A 24,941-nucleotide genomic window follows, 5' to 3' on the forward strand; every position below is an offset into this window, starting at 1 on the left:
CTCCTTCTGCATGTCAGATACCGCCCTCCTTCAAATTTGGCTTATTTTAGTCATCTAAGAGAAGAACTCATGTGTCTTCAGTCAGTCAGTCAGTTCAGTTGCTCAGTCGTGTCTGACTCTTTGCGACCCCATGAATCATAGCATGCCAGGCCTCCCTGTCCATCACCAACTCCAGAGTTCACTCAAACTCACGTCCATTGACTCAGTACATGCTAAGTTGCTTCAGTATGCATGAAGCAACTCTTCGCAAGGCTATGGACTGTAGCCCACCAGGCTTCTCTGTCCATGGGGATTCTCCAGGCAAGAATACTGGAGTGGGTTGCCCTTTTCTTCTCCAAGGGATCTTCCAGACCCAGGGACTGAACCCACATCTCTTACGTCTCCTGAATTGGCAGGCACGTTCTTACCACTAGCGCCACCTGGGAAACCCCAAGGTAGACCAAAAGACAGAGCAAACAAGCTGAAACGTGTCAGTGTAGAAGCTGATTTCTTGTTTATGCATCAATTAAAACTAAGTGAAATAGGGGTTCCTGGTGTTGTGCCGTCCTTAACTGTTCTCCTCTCAGCAGCGACTTGACCCAGGTTCCTTCCATATTGAGCCTTCACTCTCCTCAGAGGTCTCCACTTTCCTTCAAGGCAGAAGACAGGGAAAGAGAATGAAGCATGATCTTCAGTAGGCTTTACAGTCTTGGCCTTGGAATGGAGCGCACCTCTGTTGCTCATATCCCTTTGGCTGGAATTCAGTTACATGCCCCATTTAACTTCAGGGAAGAGTGAAAATGCAGTCCACCTCTGTGCCAAAAAGCAGTTTAGATGACTGCTTGGCAGTCTTCACACTATGTCTGGAGAGTCAGGTACCCACTTTTTAGCAGAGAAAGTAAATGAACGATATAGGAAATCACAGATAGATGATTTTGATGCATTGAACTCTGAACTAATTGCTATACCATTATAGATGCTATTTTAACTTTCAGAGGACTTTTCTTTTGTCCTGCATTTTGTAGACATTAAAATCTTTGGAGGGGAAAAAGAAAATCATTTGTAGATTGCCAGGAGAAATATCAATAACCTCAGATAGGCAGATGACACCACCCTTATGGCAGAAAGTGAAGAGGAACTAAAAAGCCTCTTGATGAAAGTGGAAGAGGAGAGTGAAAAAGTTGGCTTAAAGCTCAACATTCAGAAAACGAAGATCATGGCATCTGGTCCCATCACTTCATGGGAAATAGATGGGGAAACAATGGAAATAGTGGCAGACTTCATTTTTGGGGGGCTCCAAAATCACTGTAGATGGTGACTGCAGCCATGAAATTAAAAGACGCTTACTCCTTGGAAGGAAAGTCATGACCAGCCTAGATAGCATATTAAAAAGCAGAGACATTACTTTGCCAACAAAGGTCTGTCTAGTCAAGGCTATGGTTTTTCCAGTGGTCATGTATGGATGTGAGAGTTGGACTGTGAAGAAAGCTGAGCGCCGAAGAATTGATGCTTTTGAACTGTGGTGTTGGAGAAGACTCTTGAGAGTCCCTTGGACTGCAAGGAGATCCAACCAGTCCATTCTAAAGGAGATCAGTCCTGGGTGTTCTTTGGAAGGACTGATACTAAAGCTGAAAGTCCAATACTTTGGCCACCTCATGCAAAGAGTTGACTCATTGGAAAAGACTCTGATGCTGGGAGGGACTGGGGGCAAGAGGAGAAGGGGACGACAGAGGATGAGATGGCTGGATGGCATCACCGACTCGATGGACATGAGTTTGAGTGAACTCCGGGGGTTGGTGATGGACAAGGAGGCCTGGTGTGCTGCAATTCATGGGGTTGCAAAGAGTCGGACATGACTGAGCGACTGAACTGAACTGAACTGTGATACATCTGTGAATCTACTTGGGGAAAAATCCACTATGAATTAAAGTTCTATAGTAGTACAGTATTTATAGTATTTCTATAAGACAATACTATTATAGCATTTATTAGTACAGTGTCTATAGTATTCTAAATATATATAGAAAATTAGTATTTTCACTAGTTATTAGTCCTATTACCAATCCACATCCCACCCACTTCTCTCTTTATCAGAATTATTGGTATACACACTGACCTTTTCTCTATGCTTCTGTTTAAAAGCATTTCAAAGTAATATTGAAATGATGGAAACTATGAAGCTCAGAAGAAAGATACTTTATTCTAATAAGCAACAGAGTTTCCATTCACTCAGCTATTAGGTGGTACAGTATTTGTAGCTTATTGCTTAAAATGATAATACCACCATTAAGAGAGAAAACAAGTTTCCACCAGTTTTACCTGGAAAACAGGTTTCATTCTTTAAGAATCAAGAATTCTGTTTCCTTGGCAAACCTTCCTTGACCTACTTGGGTCACGTTGATCATTCCCTTCTTTGTGAGCATGTTTTTACTGGAACATATCAAATTGCCATAATGCTTTGTGTGTGCCTATTTTTACAATAAGCATGTGAGGTGTCCATGACCACAGAGGTGTTCTTATTCATCATTTAATATTTTGAATTCCTCTTTTAAGGAAACATTCCCCTTTCAAGTGTCTGGTGTAGTAGGAACTCAGAAAATATTTGATGAATGAATATATGGCCTGATGGATGAAACAGAACACTTTACGTGTCACTTTAATTGGAAAAAATAAGCATGTCCCAAATGTTCAGTTCTGTATCCATCCTTTCCCTACTCCCTCCTTGTTTCGGGTATAGACCTGGAATGTGAAGATCCACGGTTTCCTGAGCCAGCTGGTAGGCCTGCATCCCTGGCCCACCTCACCTGTGCAAACAAACATACTTACAGCAGCTCTGCTTGTGTTTACACTGCCCCATCTGGCAGACCGTGTTCGGAGAGGCTCGGCTTCACAAGGTAGGATGCAACAGCAAAGAAAATTGCAGAAAGTGCGGCCTCTCTTCTGGAGCCTTTTATTTCAATGTGGCATGTGAAATCTTGCCAGATTTGGATGACTTCTGCCATAAAATGAGTAACCCCAGCATGGGATGGCTATGGGAACGTAAAGGTTTAGCGTAAAACTTGGCATAAAGCAGGCATTTGATCAATGCAGGCCATTCTTCTTCTGATGCTGTCACCGCTGCTTGTTTTATTATTTTACCGCAGGCTTTCTGCCAGCATCCCTATCTAGCCAGCTCACCCTGATTCAGAGCATGGGGAGAATGAAGTCCATTTCTTCCTTTGTGTTAAACTTCGTGAGTGTTAGTTACTGACCACAGTGACTACTATTGTGGCCATCTACTGCATCGTCATCTACTGCAGTGAAATACTCTCAACAACAAGCTGAAAATCTCAACGCTCTGCCAATCGTCGGTCGGGTCTCCCAATTTAACGTTCTGAAATAAGAAGCTTTCAAAGTTCCACAAAATGGTTGTCTCTGGATAGTCTGCGATTGTGTTGAAATATAGAAATTCTAGCTAGAACCAAAGTTAATAAAATTGTGTGACACATGCAGCTCTATGACGAATGGCGACCGATAGTCCAATACTGTTTTATTCTCTCTAATATACTGTTTCTCGGCAAAGGCCAAGAAATTAAAGAACAGTTTTATTCTCCCCTTCCAGCCTGTGCAGGATAATTATATATTATTAATAATGCAGCAGCACAAATGATATTAAATGAACTACATTTGTTAATGCAGATCTTATCTAACTGCTTTTTCCATCAGTGGACTGTTTCTCATCAGGGGGTACTAATTAGCTGTAATATGTAGAAAGATGGGACAGAAATCCAATCAGATAAATGGGATCTATTTGGAGAGATCCAGGAAGGAGGAAGAAAGGCATTCATGATTCTGTGAGAATTATTACAAGTAGAAAAGATGAAAATTTCTGCTGTTTCAACTTCATTTACATTTTGTGGCCACAGAAGTTAAAATGCAGTACCACTGAGTTGCCCAGGCTGCAAAGACCTGCACATAATTTTATTTATCATGACTGTAACAGTGTTGTCTTTTGCAGTAATAAAAGTGCATATGGCTCTATAAAAATCCCAAATGGTTTACATGGCCCTTGCAAACATTAAACCTAATGTATTAGGGTAAAAACTGATGTTCTCCAGCTTTGCCTTAATAATGTGGGTGGACTTGCAGGAAGCACTCAGGCTCTAATTTTTTTTTTTAAGTAAATGATCACCTGAAGTTCTCAGATAGTATATGCTCGATAAACCCCAGGCTGCCCATAAACATACATACCAGATTCTCATCCTTCATAAATCTCCTGGGAAAGTCCCTATGTTGAAGAGTTGATAAGTCAGACCCTTTTTAATTTCCCATCAACTAAGTTGGGTGGACAGGTGGCCTCATTCCAAACTTAAAGCAATCCTACTTGCTCACCCGAGCCAGGTCTACCTCACCAGGGTCAGGATGTAAAGCAACCCTACTTGCTCACCTGACCCAGGTCTATCTCTCCAATGTCAGGATGCATCAGTGATCTATTTACAAATGAACTGCCTTAGTAACTCGACAACACATTCATCACCGTTCTTGGGGGACTGTGGTCTCTTGAGGCCACCTTGAATGAGCTGGCAGAGACTCAGAGGAAGGACAGAAAACATTTCAAAGGACATTTGAAAACAGATGTAAAGTGAATTATTTCATTTCAGTTAGCTCAATTCCTCAAATGTAGAGAAGGGCTTGCCACACACTACTAAAAAAAAAAAAAAAAAAGCTTGCTAAGATTAGGCTGATCACTGAAGCTAATTTTTAGAAAAAGCCCTGTTTTTGCCTGCCTGTTTGGAGCCAGTGATACGTGTTTGATCCTTTCTAACTTCTAAGCCAGTAGGCACTCCAGTATTGACTTGCTTGTGTGCACACTTAATGCCTGAAACTCTTAGGACAGTAGCATTACACTTAAACCTTGGAAGATTTGAATTTGTTTTATGAGTCCGCAATGCATCTCACGGACACGACTGAAGCGACTTAGCAGCAGCAGCAGCAGCAGCAATGCATCTCAATTGAAAACATTCATTTTCTCAGTTCTTGGTGGTTCTACAAAACAGCCTGGCAATGTTTTGAAGCATTTGAGCTCATACTTTAACTGCCTTTAAAAGGTAATGTCATCATTAATTGGGACAGGATTGGGATGGGCACAAAAGGTTTTACTAGCTGAGACCCCACTGATCACTGGAACAGAGTGAGATGCAGCCTGGTCAGATAGAATGAGACTCGATGCCTCAGCCATCTGCAAATATTCAACACCTTCTTGGCAAAGTAATCACAAAAATGCAGGAGACATCATTATAATATAAAATCATCCAGGCATCAAGGGAAATATATTTGTATACCTCATGACAAAAGTTGAGTGGAAGCTCAGGAGTACTATTTACATTTATATATACTTATATCATGTAATTAAAGCCAACAGATAAACACATCAATATGTTAAAACAGATGTAAAAATATATAGATAGACATATTGCACTGAAACCTTGATATTGCATCCAAATGAAATCCTGTATTCCAAATATGCCCCGTAGGAGTTTTGCTCAAGGCTATGCTTAGGTATACTCAAAAATTCCCGATAGCGAGTCACCGGGGAAAACATGTTCTTTTACAGATAATTGCTACTGGCAGCCAGAGACCTAGAGAATTTGATGTGCAGTAATGTGACCTGACTATGTATTAAACTTTTTTGAAGGACATGTGTAAAGTAATTTTTATGTCTCTCACACACCTTGTTTTTTTTTTCCCCCACTTGCAAGCACATTTTTTTAAACAACTTGCCTGTTTTTAATATATCATTCAGGTTTTATATTAATAGTTTAATCATGCAAAATATGGTACCGTTTTCCTCATTAAAAAAAAAAAGAAGAAGCAGTCTGGAGACAAGGAAAAATCCCATCTGAGTTGTAAGGAATATTTAAACAAAGCAAAGTTATATTATTTATTGGTAATGAACTTCATTTAAAAAGTGAGAAGTAATAGTTGCTGTTCATAAACAAGAGAAATTAGAGATGAACTGATTTCTTGAAGGTTGGGAAGCATCTCTGCTGCTATTTAAGGCAATAATCATTGCCTTAGCTTTTCATTAAATCTAGGGACGTTTAGGAGATGGTTCCTTAGGTATTTTAAATATATTGCTTCAGAAGCTATAATTAATAACTTGAAAAATTATAAATTGGCAAGGACACACATGTGCAATGATACAATTCAATGAACAAGTATCGCTACTAATTACTTCGGTTCTATTTTTTCTGCGTTATAATGCTGTCCTCATTTTATTGTTCAATATTAATATGTAAACCTTAATTAAGCATAATGTCAGAAGGTTCCAGGAATATTGCTGAAGATTTCACAAGGTAGTTCAAAAGCTTGTTTGGAAAGAATCCTTGGATCAACTAGAGAGTTTAATCTGTAAATAATGTGCTTTTGTGTTGAGAGGTACATGAATTATTATGGGCTAACATTGAAAATTAGCTTTTAAGATAAAAAATCCAGAGAGGGAAAAAGAGCTCAAATCAGCATGTAGAGTACAAAAATCAGGTGTGGGAACAGGCTGCAAAAGCAGGGAATGTCACATCAGTTTCGTTAATGACAGGAGGCAGTTCGTAGATTTACATGCTTGTATTCTGGTGCCAGGAAGATGAACATCCAAAATGACAACTTATCAGGAAAATGATATATTTCTAGTTTCCATTAAGATCATTAAAAGCCACATTCCTTCTTCAGATATGCAAATGGGTTCTCTATAGAAATCCATGAACAAGGGTAAAATTTGCCCTGTGTTCATGAAAAGTTGCAAAGAAAGTACTTTCAGAAAATGCTAGATACTTGATGGATTATGTAGGTCACATCTTTGTATCCTTGTATCTTGTGTTTTGGTTATTTTAGGGTCAGTATTAATGCAAAGAAAAATAAGGTGAAACTAAGGCACATAGTTTTGTCACTTATTAATACCTGATAAAAATAGTGGTGGGATAAAATCAAGATGAAAGCAAAACTTAGAGAGATAGTCCCTCAATTTCAAGGTGGCCTTTGAAGTGTAGCAGATAAAACCAGGATGGAGTGATCATCATGAATTATCTACATCATAGCAATGAGAGTGCAACACAGAGTTCAAAGCCAGCCTTAGCAGCCAGCATGCCTGTGTTGGTTAATCTTTTCTTCATGTTCATTACCTGTGTGACCTTGTATAATTTAACCTCTCCATGCCTCAGTTTCCCCATCTGTAACATGAGCATAAATTTTGTTTCTGCTTCACATAATTCTTGTCAATATTATATGAGATCTCATATGTAAAGCATTTACTAGTACCTGGTAATATATTAAGTACTTAATAAATGCCCACTATTAATATTTTTCAAATCTTGGAGAATATCTTATGGGAGCTCACAAATCTGTGATTTGTGCCAATGGGGTTTCATCACCCAGCAGTGAAGCCATTGTGTTCCTTTCATTTAAACTTTGTTACAAAAATCACTCTCAAAAAACGTATAAAACATGATGAAAATGTAATCTATACCACACTCTTTGCTTCCTTTTAACACTTAAACCTTGGTCTATTAAAGTTCTATAAATGAGTTTGACTTTGCCAGTTTTTTTTTTTTTTCATTAGGAGTATATTCTCCTCAAGGGCAGGAAGGACACTATTTTATAAGTTCTTATACACACTGGGAGCACCTCATAAATGTTAAAATCATTTCAAAACAGACTGAGCTTGCTGGATAAATAGGCAGTGTATGAAGGAAAAAGCCAAAATATTTGATTAAGAAAAAGCCAGTGTATAAAAATGGCTTTATTTACAGAGGCTAACTAAGTTCATTAAAAATAATATGTCTAAATTTTACAAAAACTGTCATGTTTTTGTTCATGGAAACTGTTTCCATGTCATGTCTTGAAAAGAAACTAAATAATAAGAATACACTTCAGTTTTGGTGTTTTAAAATTTCTTCCCAGAGTGTCAGAAAAACAAAAATCTCAAGTGTCATTCCTCAACCAAGTTCTAGAAGAGCAATACCCAATAGAAACAGAATAGGGACCATGTAATTTTAAGTCTCTATTTGCTGCATTGAAAAATGTAATTAATTTTAAGAAGCACATTCTATTTAACCCAACAGAATCAAATATTTTCATTTCACATGTAATCAAATGTAAAAAAAAAAAATCAGTGTGATAGTTCACATCCATCTCTTTCCATACATAGACTTCACAATCTGGCATGAGTTTTGTGATTACAGCACAGCTCAGCTTGGACCAGCTACATTTCAAGTGCTTCATAGCTTCACATGGCAAGTGGCCACCAGATTGTATGATACAATCCTATAACAAGAGATGTGGGCTCCACTTTGAGAAAGTATTCTGAGTGGCAGGATGGTGTTTGTTGGCCTCAATATGAGTTCTTCTTCAAGTCTCTACTTAAAAAGAGATTTTTACCAGGGCCTTTGGCTTTCAATGCCATTGGTGTTGGACGCATCACCGTTTCTGTCTGCAAATTGTTCTTTTAAGTGTGTACAGAGTACTCTAGTGCCTTTTGACGTCTTGCAGCCAGGTTTGTTCTCTTAGAACAAATGCAAATCAGCTTTGGAATTCATGTGTCTGAAGAAAACTCATCTCGACAGCTGCTGGGGCAGATTCAAACACACACAAGGTGAGAGAAAGCCACCTGGGATCTTTTTTTTAATACTAGGAGGGGGAATAAGGAGGTGCAGGAATTCCTTCTTACAGTGCCAGATGAGACAAACAGGTGGCACGAGGAAGGAACCAATAAAGGATGAAGGGAAGAGCAGCAGGTTAAGGCCTCAGGCAGAGCGAATACAAGATTCATCTGCTGCAGGTTCAAGCCTGAGGCAGGATAATAGAGCTGACTGTAGCAGAAAGGAAATCAGACCTGTCAACACTGCGGCTCATCCATGAATGTGTACGGTTCAAGAGAATAGGAGTGTGTTCTCCAGCTTCACAGGTCAGCCTCACCGTCCACAGAAGCTGCACCGCCTCACAGAGAAGCCCTGGACCCCTCCAGAAGCCATCAGATGACACCTATGAACACGATGTTGTGACAGGGACTTACAAAGCTTTCTGTGGTTTAAATATTTCTTTTCTCACTTTGCACACCAAAGGGATATAGGCAGCCGACCCCCAAAGGAAGCAAATGCACCGTAACTGGAAAAAATATGAAGAGAAATAAAAATGTTTCTAAAAATATTTCTCTGCAAGGGGCCCTACATATCAATGAGGAAAAACCAATAACCTCCCTCTTCCACACAAATAAATCATCACAGAGCCAGCCCCAATGCCTTCCGAAATGAAACCTGACACTAAAAAATACAAATCCCTAAGAAAAAAAAAAAGGAAATATGTGCAAAACCTACCATAGTTCAGGGAGAAAACCATGTTTTTCTTTTTCTTCCAGTACTTAACGTCTTCCACATCCGTACACACTCGAGGGATATTGAGACATAAACTGCAAAGATCCTTGCATCGAGCTGCCTTTTGGTGATGAAAAAGCCCCAGTGTGAACAGCTCCCGAGTGGTAAGGCTTTGCCTTCCCCCAGGAAATCCAGCATCATGGGCTTTGAAATGCCCTCGCCATGTTTCAAGGCCAAACAGTTCTTCAAAAGTCCAGAGATAAAAGTATACTTGGCATAACATTTAGAGAAAGCACTTAATTTCATAAGTAAAGATGGAGTGGTATTAAGTTTTGGAATGACTCTAAAAATCTTTCATGGAATTAGTTATATTTTCACTGGTATTTCTAAAAAAAAAAGGTTGACTAGCTGACTCCACTCTGTCCCTCTGTCCCCTGTTCTGAGTCCTTACCTTGTAAGAGTGGCCTCTGAGGAGGTGCTTCAGTTTAACTCCTTAGCCTTAAGGAGGGTTTCAGTCTTGGAAACTGTAGCTGCCGACAAATGCAAACACAACCTTGCAGGAGAAGGGGCCTCTGTCTTTCCATTCCAAGAACTGGATGGGCAGTGGGTCACCTTTGTTCAGAAGCAATCAGAGCAGAAGGGAGAAAGCTTGAGTGGAAAGCCCTTGGTCAGTGCCTCCGGTGGGGGCGGGGCAAGAAATTACTGACATCCGTGCCCCTCATGTCAGTGTCTGCTACTCACCAGCCTGCTTTGTTTTCTAAACTCTTCTTTCTTAGGGTCATAATGGTGTTTGTCTCTCATACTCTTTTCTTGAAATCCTAATATTTTAGAGCTAGCTGGTATCTTTAGGATCAATCTTTCCATTTTTTAAGTAAGAAAATTGAGGTTCAGTGGAAGCACCTCAACCTGGTATAAGATCACCACACCATTATTATCACAAACCGGAACCAGATCACAGGAACTGGTGTTTCCCCTGACCCCTCATAGCACATAGACAGGCTTCCAAGTGTCGAAACTTTCAGTTGTGGTAGTTATGTCAAAAAGAAAGAAGGAGATTAGACAGAAGCTAGAAAGACCCTAGGAAGACAGAGTGGCCTGCAAAGATATGCACACCCTAATCTTAGGAACCTGTGACTATGTTACCTTATGTGGCGAGTTAGCTACTGTTGAGGTGGCAAGAATACACAGAAGAACTGTACAAAAAAGATCTTCATGACCAAGATAACCACGATGGTGTGATCACTCACCTAGAGCCAGACATCCTGGAATGTGAAGTCAAGTGGGCCTTAGGAAGCATCACTATGAACAAAGCTAGTGGAGGAGATGGAATTCCAGTTGAGCTATTTCAAATCCTGAAAAATGATGCTGTGAAAGTGCTGCACTCAATATGTCAGCAAATTTGGAAAACTCAGCAGTGTCCACAGGACTGGAAAAAGTCAATTTTAATTCCAATCCCAAAGAAAGGCAATGCCAAAGAATGCTCAAACTACTGCACAATTGCACTCATCTCACACACTAGTAAAGTAATGCTTAAAATTCTCCAAGCCAGGCTTCAGCAATACAAGAACCGTGAACTTCCAGATGTTCAAGCTGGTTTTAGAAAAGGCAGAGGAACCAGAGATCAAATTGTCAACATCCGCTGGATCATCGAAAAAGCAAGAGAGTTCCAGAAAAAAACATCTATTTCTGCTTTATTGACTATGCCAAAGCCTTTGACTGTGTGGATCACAATAAACTGTGGAAAATTCTGAAAGAGATGGGAACACCAGACTACCTGACCTGCCTCTTGAGAAACCTATATGCAGGTCAGGAAGCAACAGTTAGAACTGGACATGGAACAGCAGACTGGTTCCAAATAGGAAAAGAAGTACGTCAAGGCTGTATATTGTCACCCTGTTTATTTAACTTATATGCAGAGTACATCATGAGACACACTGGCCTGGAAGAAGCACAAGCTGGAATCAAGATTGCCGAGAGAAATATCAATAACCTCAGATATGCAGATGACACCACCCTTATGGCAGAAAGTGAAGAGGAACTAAAAAGCCTCTTGATGAAAGTGAAAGAGGAAAGTGAAAAGGTTGGCTTAAAGCTCAACATTCAGAAAATGAAAATCATGGCATCCGGTCCCATCACTTCCTGGGAAATAGATGGGGAAACAGTGGAAACAGTGTCAGACTTTATTTTTGGAGCTCCAAAATCACTGCAGATGGTGATTGCAGCCAGGAAATTAAAAGACACTTACTCTTTGGAAGGAAAGTTATAACCAACCTAGATAGCATGTTAAAAAGCAGAGATATTACTTTGCCAGCAAAGGTCCGTCTAGTCAAGGCTATGGTTTTTCCAGTAGTCATGTATGGATGTGAGAGTTGGACTGTGAAGAAGGCTGAGTGCCGAAGAATTAATGCTTTTGAACTGTGGTGTTGGAGAAGACTCTTGAGAGTCCCTTGGACTGCAAGGAGATCCAACCAGTCCATTCTAAAGGAGATCAGTCCTGGGTGTTCTTTGGAAGGAATGATGCTGAGGCTGAAACTCCAGTACTTTGGCCACCTCATGTGAAGAGTTGACTCACTGGAAAAGACTCTGATGCTGGGAGGGTTTGAGGGCAGGAGGAGAAGGGGATGACAGAGGATGAGATGGCTGGATGGCATCACTGACTCGATGGACCTGAGTTTGAGTGAACTCTGGGAGTTGGTGATGGACAGCGAGGCCTGGCATGCTGCAATTCATGGGGTCGCAAAGAGTCGGACACGACTGAGCGACTGAACTGAACTAGCTACTGTTAGTTGCTCAGTTGTGTCTGACTGTTTGCGACCGCAAGGACCATAGCCTGCCAGGCTCCTCTGTCCATGCGGTTCTCCAGGCAGCAATACTGGAGTGTGTAGCCATTCTCTTCAGGGGATCTTCCCGACCCAGGGATCAAACCTGAAAATCCTGCATTGCAGGTGGATTCTTTACCATCTGAGCCAGCCCCTTAATGTGGCAAAGGGCTTTGCAAATATGATTAAGGTTAAGGACCTTGAGATGAAATTATCCCGGATTATATAGGAGGACTCAGTCTGATCATGTAAAGCATGACAAACAGAACATTTACAGAGTGTACAGAACCAGAGAGAAGGCAGCAGGTGGGAGAGATGTGACTTTTCTGGCTTTGAAGATGGAGGAAGGAATCAGCCTCTAGAAGATGGAAAAGGTAAGGAAAGAAATTCTTCCCTAGAGCCTCGAGAAAGGACACAGCCTGCTCACATCTTGATTTTAGCCTAGAGACCTGGGTCTGATTTCTGTTTTATGGGCTGTAAGTAATTGTGTTGTTTTGAACCACCAAATCTGTGGTATTACAGTAGCAACAGAAAATGCATGCAGACCTTCTCATAGCAAATATCTTCTTTGCTCAGCGTCCTTGTTTCAGTAGCTCTAGCTTTTGACCATCTAGCCAGATCAGTGCTGATTTATGCTGGGGCAAGGGGTGGGAGCTGGCAGACCTGTTGAAGGATGAAGGATGGAAGAAGCAAACAAAGATGGTAACTGCAGGAAAACCTACCACTCCTGAGGCTGGTAGAACACAGGGAAGGAAGGGGTTGGAGTTACCAGAAACTGGAAATTTGGAAGGGGCCCTGGGCAGGTGAGACTCAAATCTGGATGACAGGGAGTTATCCTGAGCCATGAGGCAGCTGGTCCTGGGGGCTTCAGTGAAAGGTCTGGAGCCTGGGAGAAGCCTGCTGTGGGGTGGTGGGGCCCTGCTAGGGTGACACTGATGGGAAGAGCAAGCAAGGGAAGAAGGAGTCCTTCTCTGCCTCTCATCTGCCAGTCTCTCTGTTGGGCTGCTCAGGCTGCCATAAAGCAAGTGGAAAGCCTTACAACAGGTGTTTGTTTCCTCACAGTTCTGGTGGCTGGAAGGACAGGTCAAGGTGTTGGCAGATTTGGCTTCTCCTGAGGCCTCTTTCCTTGGATTACAGATGACCGCCTTCTCCCTGAGTCCTCTTGGGGCTTTCCCTCTAGGCATCTTGCTGGAGTGGGGTGCCATTTCCTACTCCAGAGAATCTTCCTGATCCAGGGATTGAACCCAGGTCTCTAGTGTCTCCTGCCTTGGCAGGTCAGATTCTTTAGCATTGTGCTACCTGGGAAGCCTCTGAAAAAAGGCTCTAAGTGACCCTAGACCTTAGAATCCCACAGGGAATAAACAACAGCTATCAGTCTAGGACCTGGGACTCCTTTTCCCAAGGTCATCACTACTGCTTACATGTGACCTAAGGCTTGAAGGGCAGAACACAAGCCAATCTGGCGGGGGGAATACTTAAGTACTCTTGTCTTAGAGATCTGATGAACAAAAGGCGTTTCCAAAAGTACTTAATACAACACGAAAGAATCAACCTCCCTTGGTTAATTTCTTCCAAGCAAAGAGAAAATCTCAGCACTATGTTAGTGTTGTAATCTTTTAAGTCAGTTTGCCTTGCTTGAACTGGAGCTAATTTGTACAGTTTGGATTGTCCTGCAAGTTCTCTTTGTCATCAGCGACTTAAAAATATTGCTACTGGGCAAAAGAAATCAATGATCTCTACATTGCAGGCTGAGTAATTACATAATAATGATTTGCATTAATGAAAAGACAAGTTGGTCCAGATACAGATGTGCCAGTGACCACAGTTCCCTGCAACATCTAAGCAGAATGCTGAGGTTGGAGAAATTTCAGCGTCAGTTGTGAGACAAAATGACTGGTTAAAAAAGTCTTTCCTAATCAACATCACTTAGTCGCTCTTTAATGACTGACTCATCATTTTCCTCCAAGTAAAAGTAGATTTAAATTTTAAAATAAAGCAAATTTTACTTATATCTGTGGTACAGAAGCAGATGTTTCTCTGACATGTGCCCACAAGCTGTTGGCTGTGACCTTGCAGGGTAAAGCAGTTTTGAAAATTAGCTTTTGTCTCCCAATCTGGGGGAAAACAATGCTGCAGTGAAGATTTAATAAAAAGTCATAGCTCCTCACAGAAGCTTATTTCAGCAAAGTAAACTATTAATTAAAATAACAAATGTCAGCTGTTTCAGAGGCTGACAGTTAACACAGGCAGCATTTGCTTACCTTGACGTACAGGATGCATGGGACACCGGCAGGATCCATAATTCATTCTAGCTATGGCTCTCTCCTGCCCTAATATAGTGATAACAGAGTGATAAATTAGCTGCTGTTCAGCAGTTTCGTTTAGCAAAAGTACTTGGGGATTTGAGGAAAACCCACCTAGAGAGGGTCTTTTGGCAGGCTGAAGGAATACATGCTCGAACAACTTGAGGAAAAGTTTCATGGAATTCCTGGAAAACTTGAGTACCAAGAAAAACAGGTGGGAAAAATGTAAAAGTAGGTGAGAGAAAGAATAAGAGACATGGCATGCCAGAGCAGTGCATTACAATCTGCTTTCTGCCGAAGTGGGGAAAAAATTATTAAGCAGAGGAAGGACCATGTCAGCCCCAAGAGACCAGGACAAAGAGAGGTTAGGGGGAGAGCAACACGGGTCAGATTTCAGAGACAGAGAGGGACCGAGGAGGCAGAGAAAGGAAATTGACAAACCTTATTCACCGTCTCTAAGGTCAGTGATTTGAAAGAAGTTTTGGAGAACATGAGGAGCAGTATAACATCTGGGGATACTGGCTCAGAGCTATTCTTTTAACATGATGACATAGGTAAGAATAATAAGTATAAAAAGCTACATTGACTCTATGAGGCGTATTGATGGGGAAGTCTGTTTTAGTGTCTTTCTATTAAGACAGTTCAGTGATATATCTATAATAACATCAAGGAGGGAAGAAAGGCCCTTGGAGTTAGGGCACCCTAAAAAATATGCATAATAAAAGCCCAAAGAGGTGAGATGTGGAAAAGGAAAGTTGACTTAGGAGAAATGTCTGGGTATAGCAGAGTAGCAGGGTGGTGAGCGGCGTGTGGGTATGTCAGGTGGTGAAGGAAACGCACTTTACCATCACGATAGAGCCACTTAAGGAAATACAAACCCATTCTGTGGGTTCTGTGACAAATAAAAATAGTTCTGTGACATCTGTCAGTATTATAGAAGGCAGAGCAAAAGCGTGCCTCCTACAGTTCAGGTGTTCCATGCTTCTTTTCAAAACAATAGAAAAGAAAAAAAAAAGTAGGAACCAATTAAATTAGGAGCTGGCTACATGAGGTAAGCAGTTATTCATTTTCTCTTTAACAAAACCCATGGTGGTTCAGTGAGGGTCCCCCCCCTCAGATTTCTGAGACTATTTTAGTATGTTTTTACAGTATCAGAATCTACATTTTAAAACTTACTTATTCTCATTTCTGGGGCTTCCCTGGTAGCTCAGCTGGTAAAGAATCTGCCTGTGATGGAGGAGACCCTGTTTCAATTCCTGGGTCGGGAAGATCCCTTGGAGAAGGGATAGGCTACCCACTCCAGTATTCTTGGGTTTCTCTGGTGGCTCAGACAATAAAGAATCTGCCTGCAATGCTGGAGACCTGGGTTCGATCCTTGGGTTGGGAAGATCCCCTGGAGGAGGGCATGGCAACACACTCGAGTATTCGTGCCTGGAGAATCCCACTGACAGAGGAGCCTGCTGGCCTACAGTCAATGAGGTCTCAAAGAGTCAGACACAAGTGAGTGACTAAGCACAGCATATTGTCATTTCTACTGGTGTCAAAGCTTAGTGCATTATTAAGCATGATACAGTTCACTGGACTAAAATGAACCAATACTAATTAGACTCCAGAGCAACCCTTGTGCACCATACCTGTTCCCCATCATCCATTCTTTATTGTTGGCTTGGCGACTTCAGCTAAGATACAGGTTATAGGTGAAAGGTGTTTAGCATTCATAAAAATAAAGAGCATCAGAGGCATATAAACAAGTCTTGTGGTTGTGTGGGCTTCAATCAAGCTAAAGCCTGCCCCAAATTAAGGACAAAATCAATATGTAAAGCAGAAGGATGATGAGCCGGTTTGGATGAAATCCTATCTGAAAACTTTATTAAAAATACAAAGCAAGCTGAGTCCTTTCAAGTGATCTGAGTCGGCAATCTTCAAGCCAGATATTTCCTGTTAGAGGCAGAATTCTTAGGTACTAGGTAATGCTGCTTTTGTAAATATGATAGAATGAGGGGCCCTGAGGGTTAGTGGGGGAAGCACTTTCTCCCTCAGGGGTGCCTGATCCAGGCTCCACAGGGCCACCTGCTCCCGTGGGTCCCTCCAGTCTTGAGATCAACTTTTGCATCCAGTGTGAATGTGTTGTGAGCTTCGTGCATATCTTCCGAAGGATCCTGTCAACTCACATCCCAGTGTAAGAAACCCCTTCACTGCATAGCTCACATATTCTCACTTTCATAGTGCTAAAACCCATAGGAGTTTTAAGGCAAGCTGGGTCTGGACAGTGTTATTACAAACTCCCTGAGCACCAGAGAGAATCGCATTCCCACACTAGTTTACTGAAAGCAACCTAAATCAAGGGCAGCCAGTATTATATGATTTCTGCTTTCTCCTTTTTATTTTCCCTGCAAATGCTCTGCGACACTAAGTTGTCCCATTTGATGGGCAATTTGCTTCTGTGCTATGCTGCCATTAGCACTTGTCTCCAACGTGCTGCTCCTCCCTCAAGGGGCTTTTCCACCAGAGTTCAAATCTATGGCAGAGCTCTGGCTGCACTCCAAGTTCAATGCTCCTGTAAGATATGCGAAAAGAAAAAAAGAAGTTGGAATGCCATTGAAAAAGTAGGACATGGCTATCTTTGTATTGAGTTTATTTAGGGATTAAAACTGAATTCTGTCACTGCTGCAGTTTGTGGATGCTTTACTTCTGTGTAATTGCCGAGGAATTAATGTGATTTAATAGCCACAACAATAAATATAGCCTTGACAAGGTGATTATCCCATAAGACTAAAATCATGATATAGCATAAATCAATACCAGCCCTAAGTATGTCTCCGAACAGGGTATATATTTCTATATTCACTGCGAGATGTTGAACTAATTTTGGAATTAGAAGCTGTATGAAATGCAAAAGCTATTTTTCTCAGTGAAAAATTACAGAATATGTATGATGATCACTCAGAATATATATTGCTCATAAAATGAGTAGAACGAAAAAGAGTAGGTGAATGTAGGCAAACTTTGAAAGTAGTTCAAGTGTAAACCTCTGCTCCTGAGGGCATCCTTCTCTCTACTTCAGACCAACCCAGCTCAGCCAAGACCCTCTGACTGTTCTTTTTCTGCCACACTTGTGGACCATCAGCCCATCCAAGAGACCCTTCTTGTGCGAATTGGCCCTTTCAGCCTGTGCTACTAAGTCAAATCAATTGATTCTCCTGCCTGAGAGAGCTCTGCCTAGTGCAAAGGCCTCTTAGAGTCTCTGTGGCTGGAGTTGAGTCATACAGAACGAGAGGGTTATTGATCAAGAGAAATCAGGCTTAGCTTGCATGGGGAAGCTTCCCGGGGAGACACAGGCACTTGGTTTTGAAAGTCAATATTAACCACTCTCTTAGCTGTCTGCTAACTAAGGTAATCCTGTTTGAGCTGGCTTTTCTGGAAGCCTGACTCTGTTCATGTCAACCACTTCTCCCTCCAGGGAACTTCCTTGGAGGCAAATGCTCCTTATCCCTCAACACCCGACCTGCTTAGACACACATCCTTCTCCCCTACAGCCCACTGAACATCACGGGCAGATACTAGACCCCTTCCGACCTCCAGAGCAGCTCTTGCTTAGTCAAGAGGGTCCTAAAAAATACTATTTAAAACCTTAATATGTGAAGTGCCTTCTCTCAGAGTTTCCCACTGCCAGATAAGTGCCGCCTTAACTGCATTTTTGTGAAGTAGCTGCAGTGGCACTTGATAGCTGATTATGTTAATCCTTTAGGGATATTTGAGAAAATATCTGCAGATTCTTCCTATAGGAGAGTAATCAAGATTGATTCAGGTATCAACCACCCAACAGGCCTTCTAACTTACATGTTCTCAGTGTGCCACATATTGTATTTTTACTTTTCAATATTGTACATTTTTTTTCTTTTTCACTCCCCCCTCCCACAGTGCACACAAACATTTCCTTCGTCACAAAGGATTAAATAATTCACCTATGAAGAATCCTTTTAAAGCATCAGTGCCTGTCTTGAAAATTGCTTCCCCTCCTTGCTTTTCCTTTTTTTCCAAACAGAACAAAGGAAAGTGTTAATCTTTTGATAATTGACTCTATTTTTACTGGAATTTCTCTTGTGATTATTTAATACATCTGCAGTCAATTTCAAACACTGTCTGTTTTCAGCATCTATCCTCTAACCAGAGACAAGTTGTCCAAGCAGGGGGGCTGGGGTGGAAACAAAACCCTAACAGTAATGAATGCAGCCCAAAGCACACTGTTTGAAAATGAATTTGGCATTACTTATTTAGACAAAGACACAAATGTACTTGCAGCTCTATTTACCACACAGAGCTCTTACAGAGAGTCTGTCTGCAAAGGGACAGAAAACTTCCTACTCTGACAGGCATATCAGTAGGGATTTTATTTGTGTCTTCCTGTAAATGCAGGCGAGCTCAGCTATTGATGACTTTAATTCTACAGGCACCAGTGGTTTGTATTTAGCCTGAGAAATAACATTAGGCAAGTTTATCTGATGAGCTGGGGAAAGTTTCCCCTGTGTGGGATGGACAGCGGGTACAGTGTGACTAGCTTGCTCCTTCTGGAACCTCTTCCCCTTCTCACCTCCGTTCCCCTTCTGGCTCCCACAAGCCTCCTGTCTTTTCACAAAAAGCAGAGAATCCAACAGATGTACACCACTTCCTTCATTATTTAGGCTGATGCTGTGCTATCGATTTAGTCAGTGCTGTCGAGGTTGTGAAAATCTGTATTAACACCCGGGTTAAATGGAAAAATATTTATTTAATGCTTTTGTTTACTCTTCCTCCTGCTTCTGACCCTGGGAAACACCCAGGGACAGGAGCGGCCCCAGCCGGGCTCTGTCTGGCCCCTTCCCGGGTTAATCACATTTCACACGTCCCTGTTCTGGCAGGTGCAGCACCTGATCTTCTCTTTGTCCCTCTCTGGATGAAAGTGTGAGGCTCCGTCTTGTCCCCCAGGCACCAGAACAGTTTGCTTTCCTGCTGGAGGTGAAACTGACTCTGGGAGAAGGCACAGCTGGGGCTTTTATCTCCCCTTCAGTAAGTACCCGGCGGCTGCGCTCTTTCACTTTGCATGAAAATAAGACCGAGGTTGGAGCCGTGACTTTTGGCTCCTTACAACGTCCCTCAAAAGGGTAGGGGTGAAAAGGACCCGGGGCCGCGGTTTGCAGTGGAGGAATTAAGCTGGGAGCGGAGCCGACTTTTTCGGTAGGAGGTGGCCTGCGCTCCCGATAGAGGCCGCGCTGGGGCTGCTGCAGCATCTGCGGCCGACGACGAAACGTGCTGTGCAGGACTGAAAGCGCTGGCGCAGCAGTGAGAGCTGCGGAAACTGTCTTGAGGAGGTGGTGGAAGGGACAGGTCTGTGACAGGAGCTCGAAGAGCACAGACAATCGGGAGCGCGTTGGCGAGAGCATGGCTCACCCTGGACAGCTCCGTGATGACTCCGAGACGCACATCTCTCCCTTTTTTCTCACTGTTCTCAAGGCAGCCGGCTGACCCTTGCTCTCCAGGGGTTGGCCTGCTGCGAAGTCAGTAGCGGTTCTCGGTGGAACTGAAGTCAGCAGATCCATTAGGTTGACTAATGGTGATGGAAGGCTCCGTGGCCATTGGGTTAAGGTGACATTTATATTTGGACATCCTCTGATTACTGGCAGGCACCCCGGTTGCTTGGGAAATGTTCTGGGAGCTGGGGCTGCGGAGTGCCTCCCTGGGAGGGTGGCAGGGGTGACAGGCGAGCCATGACAGGGAATGAGCCCAAGTGGCAGCCTCTCCGGTGGAGACCATGCCGAGTGGCAGCCGCTCGCGGGCGCCTGGCAGCGGAAGGCCATGTCCTAAGGTGTTCTGCCGACATCCACCAGAGCAGCTGGCGCCTGGTGGAAGGCAGATGGTGTTGGATCCCCCAAGTGTCACTGTCTAGCAAGATGCCATGTCCACTGATTAAAAATAATTAAACATTCCTTCCTCCAGTGAAGGAGAATGGCACGGCATGCCAGGCAGGGAGGTTGACAATGGCATTACGCAGCAAGACGTGGCAGCAGCAGTCACTGCCTGGGGTAGCAGGTGCGCCTGGCTTGGAGAAGGTGGAGTGGGAGTGGGGCGCCTGGTTTAGCAGTGACAGCAGGAAGAGTTTAGTGAGGATGCATATGCATGAGGGAGGCATGAGCAGATCATATTGGATGACTTTCTACTGCTCAGCCTAGTTTATGGAGAACATTTTCCACTTGCTGAACAAAAAGAACACATTTTATGTATATGACCTAATCAATATGCACTAATCTGCTGGTATATGTCTCAATGCTAGCTGCCGTGGACAGAATATATTAATAGATGCTACTGTCCATGTCCTCATCATTGTGTGTGTGTGTGTTAGTCACTCAGTCATGACTGACTCTTTGCAACCCTGTGGACTGTAGCCCTCCAGGCTCCTCTGTCCATGGAATTTTCCAGGCAAGAACACTGGAGTGGGTAGATATCCCTTTCTCCAGGGGATCTTCCCGACCCAGAGATAGAACCTGGGTTTCCTGCATTGCAGGCAGATTCTTTAACATCTGAGCCACCAGGGAAGCCCCTCTCATTGTCCTTGTGCTGTGCTGAACTTGGTCGCCCAGTCGTGTCTGACTCTTTGCAACCCCATGGACTATATAGCCTGCCAGTCTTCTCTGTTCATGGGCATTCTCCAGGCAAGAATACTGGAGTGGGTTGCCATGCTCTCTTCCAGGGGATCTTCCCAACCCACGGATCAAACTCAGGTCTCTGGCATTGCAGGTAGACTCATTGTCCTTACTTTGGTTGAATTGACCCACTTTGTTCCTTTATACATGTATATGTGTTTTTTTCTTCTTCTTCTGCAGTATTGAGTCCTGGAAAGAGTCTGACAAAAGGGTTCAGCACACTGACGTTTCTCAGGTGTACTGTCATGTTTAAGGACTCAGTTGTATTATCATGAATGGGACCACTTTCCAAATCTACCCAGACTCATGAATATCACTATTTTGTCCCCTTCCCCAAACTCCTTTCTCATCCTCATTCAATCCCCTTTCCTTTCCCAAACAATTTCCTGGATGTTGTCAGGAACCTCTGAAAAGGCAGGCCACTTTACTGTGTTTCTGTTAATTGTCTTGAATTTGCACAATGCTAATGTATTTTCCTAAGTTTCTAAGACATATGAAAGATTTTAATGTGGATTGAATAAATTTGATTTCAGGCAAATTGAAATGTTCTAGTCTCCTGTTAACTCTAAAAAGGAATTTTCTTCTTCCTCTTATTTGTGTTTGAAATCATCAGTATTTATTTGATAAATATCCACTGTATGAGTTCTACATGTCACTCCTTTGTGAGAGTAGGGTTGTAAGAACAATGTACTATGTACATGAAAAAAAGAGTAAATTCTTGTAAATCAGTATCACTCACTGAAAGGGAAGACTGAGAGGTTTTGTATTGAAGGAGTGATCACAATATGATAATATTACTTAGGGAAGTGAGGTATACGCTGGTTCTTGGAATCTGGGGTTGCACACATGGTTGTGGTGAGGAATAGAAGCGTTTCCCAAGGATGGAGGAAAGATTTCAACAAAGGCATTAAAAAACGGATGAGTGAACAAGAAAGTACGGCTTGGCTAGTGGAGAGAGCCTGCATTTTTAAAAGGAAAGAGAGTACTTCCCTGATCATTACCCAAATAAGGACAACTGCTTACCCAATAAGATATTCTTTATAGTGATCTTTGTAGACTGAATGACAGACATTGGAATGTTGACACTCAGAATTCTACTGTGGAGGACTCTGTATTTCGGCTTTTTCAGCACCCATTCTGAACAGTGACTTCGTTTGATACTTAAATCACAGAGGTACGGAAAACTAAAACTTAACAATTCCACAACTCCTTTGTATCAAGGACTTTACACATGATCTAACTTCTGCTGAATTGATGCCCTCTTGTGAGACTTGCAAGTGGTGATGAACTCCATGAGTCTGCCACACCAGAGGTGAGACTTGATCACCAAGTAAATTCAGTGACAGAGGTACCTGGTCCTTTAGGGAAGCCAGGGTGGAATTTCTGGGGTTACTACCAAATGGCTTTGGTGCTGAGCAGTTGTCAGCAATGGTCTTTCTACAGACCAGTGTGATTGGGCATTTTTCCAGGTTGCTCTGTTCCTGAGTGTGAATCATCTAAGCCTGGTTTTCTGGTTCTACTTGAGATTTTGTAAGTTGTCTAATACCTTTGACTATAACATTTTTCAACCTTAAATTAAGTGGATATTTTTGCCCACAAATAAGAACGCTGGTTATTATAGTTCTCTTCTGAGTGTTCCTTCTATGTGATGCCAGGTAAGTGAAGAAATGTTAAGATACATATGGGTGATCATGTGATACCCCATCCTGCGTTGGATGCAACTGACCAGATCAAGGAAGAGTACCTGACCCAAAGGGGTAAGTTGATTGGTTGACTAGTAACCTAAGAAAGAAAGTGAAGTCGCTCAGTCAGGTCTGACCCTTTACAACCCCATGGACTGTAGCCTACTAGGCTCCTCCATCCATGGGATTTTTTCAGGCAAGAGTATTGGAGTGGGTTGCCATTTCCTTCTCCAGAGCATCTTCCTGACCCAGGGATTGAACCCGGGTCTCCCACATTGTAGGCAGATGCTTTCACCGTCTGAGCCACCATGGAAGACCAGTAGCCTAAGAGGTGACCTTAAAGAGACTTTCCCCAAACAGGACCAATAATTACATACTCAACCAATACAATCCTCTTTGTCAAGAGTTTCAACTGCAAATAATAAAAAATCAGTTGACTAAAAAAAATATGAAAGACTTACAGAAAAAGAAGGCAGACAGTAAGTTCATGTATAATGAGAAGCTGAAGGCATAGACAGGATATAGTGATCATGGTTAATAGTAGCAGGATTAGTAAAAGAATATTAAGAGTTTAAAGGTTATGTCAAGATGGTACGTGCTAGATCCAACTTCCCTTTTTAGATGATTCTGCCTCATCCACAGCTTCCAGCTTCAGAATACAGGGCTGGTGGATTCTTTGTTCAAAGAGAGCCATAGAATTAGACCAAGGAGCCCATCTGCAGGCTAGCAGGTAATTCATGGAATCACTGGTGTGAATGTCTCAGTCCCATAACCAGTGTAATACTAGCCAAACCAATCAGTCCAATTTATTTTCGAATGGGTTGGCAAGTCTGTAATGAGAGGAGAATAAAATAGACATGAAGGAAAAGCAGATATTCACAGGAAAGAGAACAAGTCAGTGAAGCTGACTCCTAAGTAGGCTCACTTTGGGCTGGCATTTTCTCCCAGTCCACATACGGCTCTAGGATAGACAGTGCCCTTTGAGCCCCTTTGCTGAAGGTAATGTAAGAAGCCTCTTTTTCCAAGAGATTTCGAAGAACATGACCACAGCCTGAATTCAACCTGAAGAGATTATCCAACTTGCAGAACAATACTGGGTACTGAGTAACTATCCAGTCCCCAAATTAGCTTGGCTCATCAAAGCCAGATTCATTATGCCTTCTCTTCTGACCCTCTGCTGGTTCACCTTTTTGTTTTTGTTCTTGTTTTCATTTTTTGAGACCAGCCTACCCAACTGAGATTCTTGCTCTGTTATCACAAAAATCCCTGAGTTTCTGATCCCATCTCACCCACAGCATTTAAGCTACCTTGAGCGTTTGTTTCTTGTGTTCTAATGAGCCCCATTTACAGAGGACATTCAACTTAAAAAACAAAACAAAAAAAATGTCATTCTTCTGTCTTGCTCCCTTGGAAATTTCAGAAGGAGGAAGAAGAACAAGGGCAAACATCCTTGACTTGGATTTAGAAAAGTTTGAAATGACTTGATTTTGGTTTTTTTAACTTTGAAATGTGGGTGAATAACCCTTGGAAGTAGAATGTTGCCCAACTGATATGTAGGCCACTATTAAGTCACCCTTTAAATGTAGTATTTGATTACCACGCCTACTGAATAACAGTTCTCAACTAAAATTATCACCAATAGAAACCACACGAGCAGATCTCGACACGAGAGTGGTAATATACCCTTAAATTAAACTATTTTGGCCTTTTTGAAAGTCAGACCATTTTTAGTAAGTGCTTTCTGAAACCTCATTATTATTATGACTAGTACTAATTTATGCCTATATAATGCATTCTGCCTTCTTGTGCTCTGAAAATTATATTTCAGAATCATTTTACCCACCTGTAGAGAAGCATAACAGCTATTCCATAGCACTCATGTCTATGTCTCAGGCCTGGCAATGAACAGAGGAAAAGGCCATAAATATGCCACTTACAACAGAGAGGTGGAACATTCTTTCAAAAGGAGTTTGGCTTTGACAGGTGGGTCCAGCTGTTTGGGAGGATTGTATTTCTTCATCCTCACCGATCATTCATCTCAGCCTTGTTGGGTGCAGAAAAATACCCACAAATGATTTTCAACTTTGGCTGAATATTAGAATCTCCTGAGGAACTTAAAAAACATCTATACCCAGGTTTC

This window comes from Bos indicus, chromosome 3, assembly GCF_029378745.1.
Source record: "Bos indicus isolate NIAB-ARS_2022 breed Sahiwal x Tharparkar chromosome 3, NIAB-ARS_B.indTharparkar_mat_pri_1.0, whole genome shotgun sequence".
Classification (NCBI taxonomy): Eukaryota; Metazoa; Chordata; class Mammalia; order Artiodactyla; family Bovidae; genus Bos; species Bos indicus.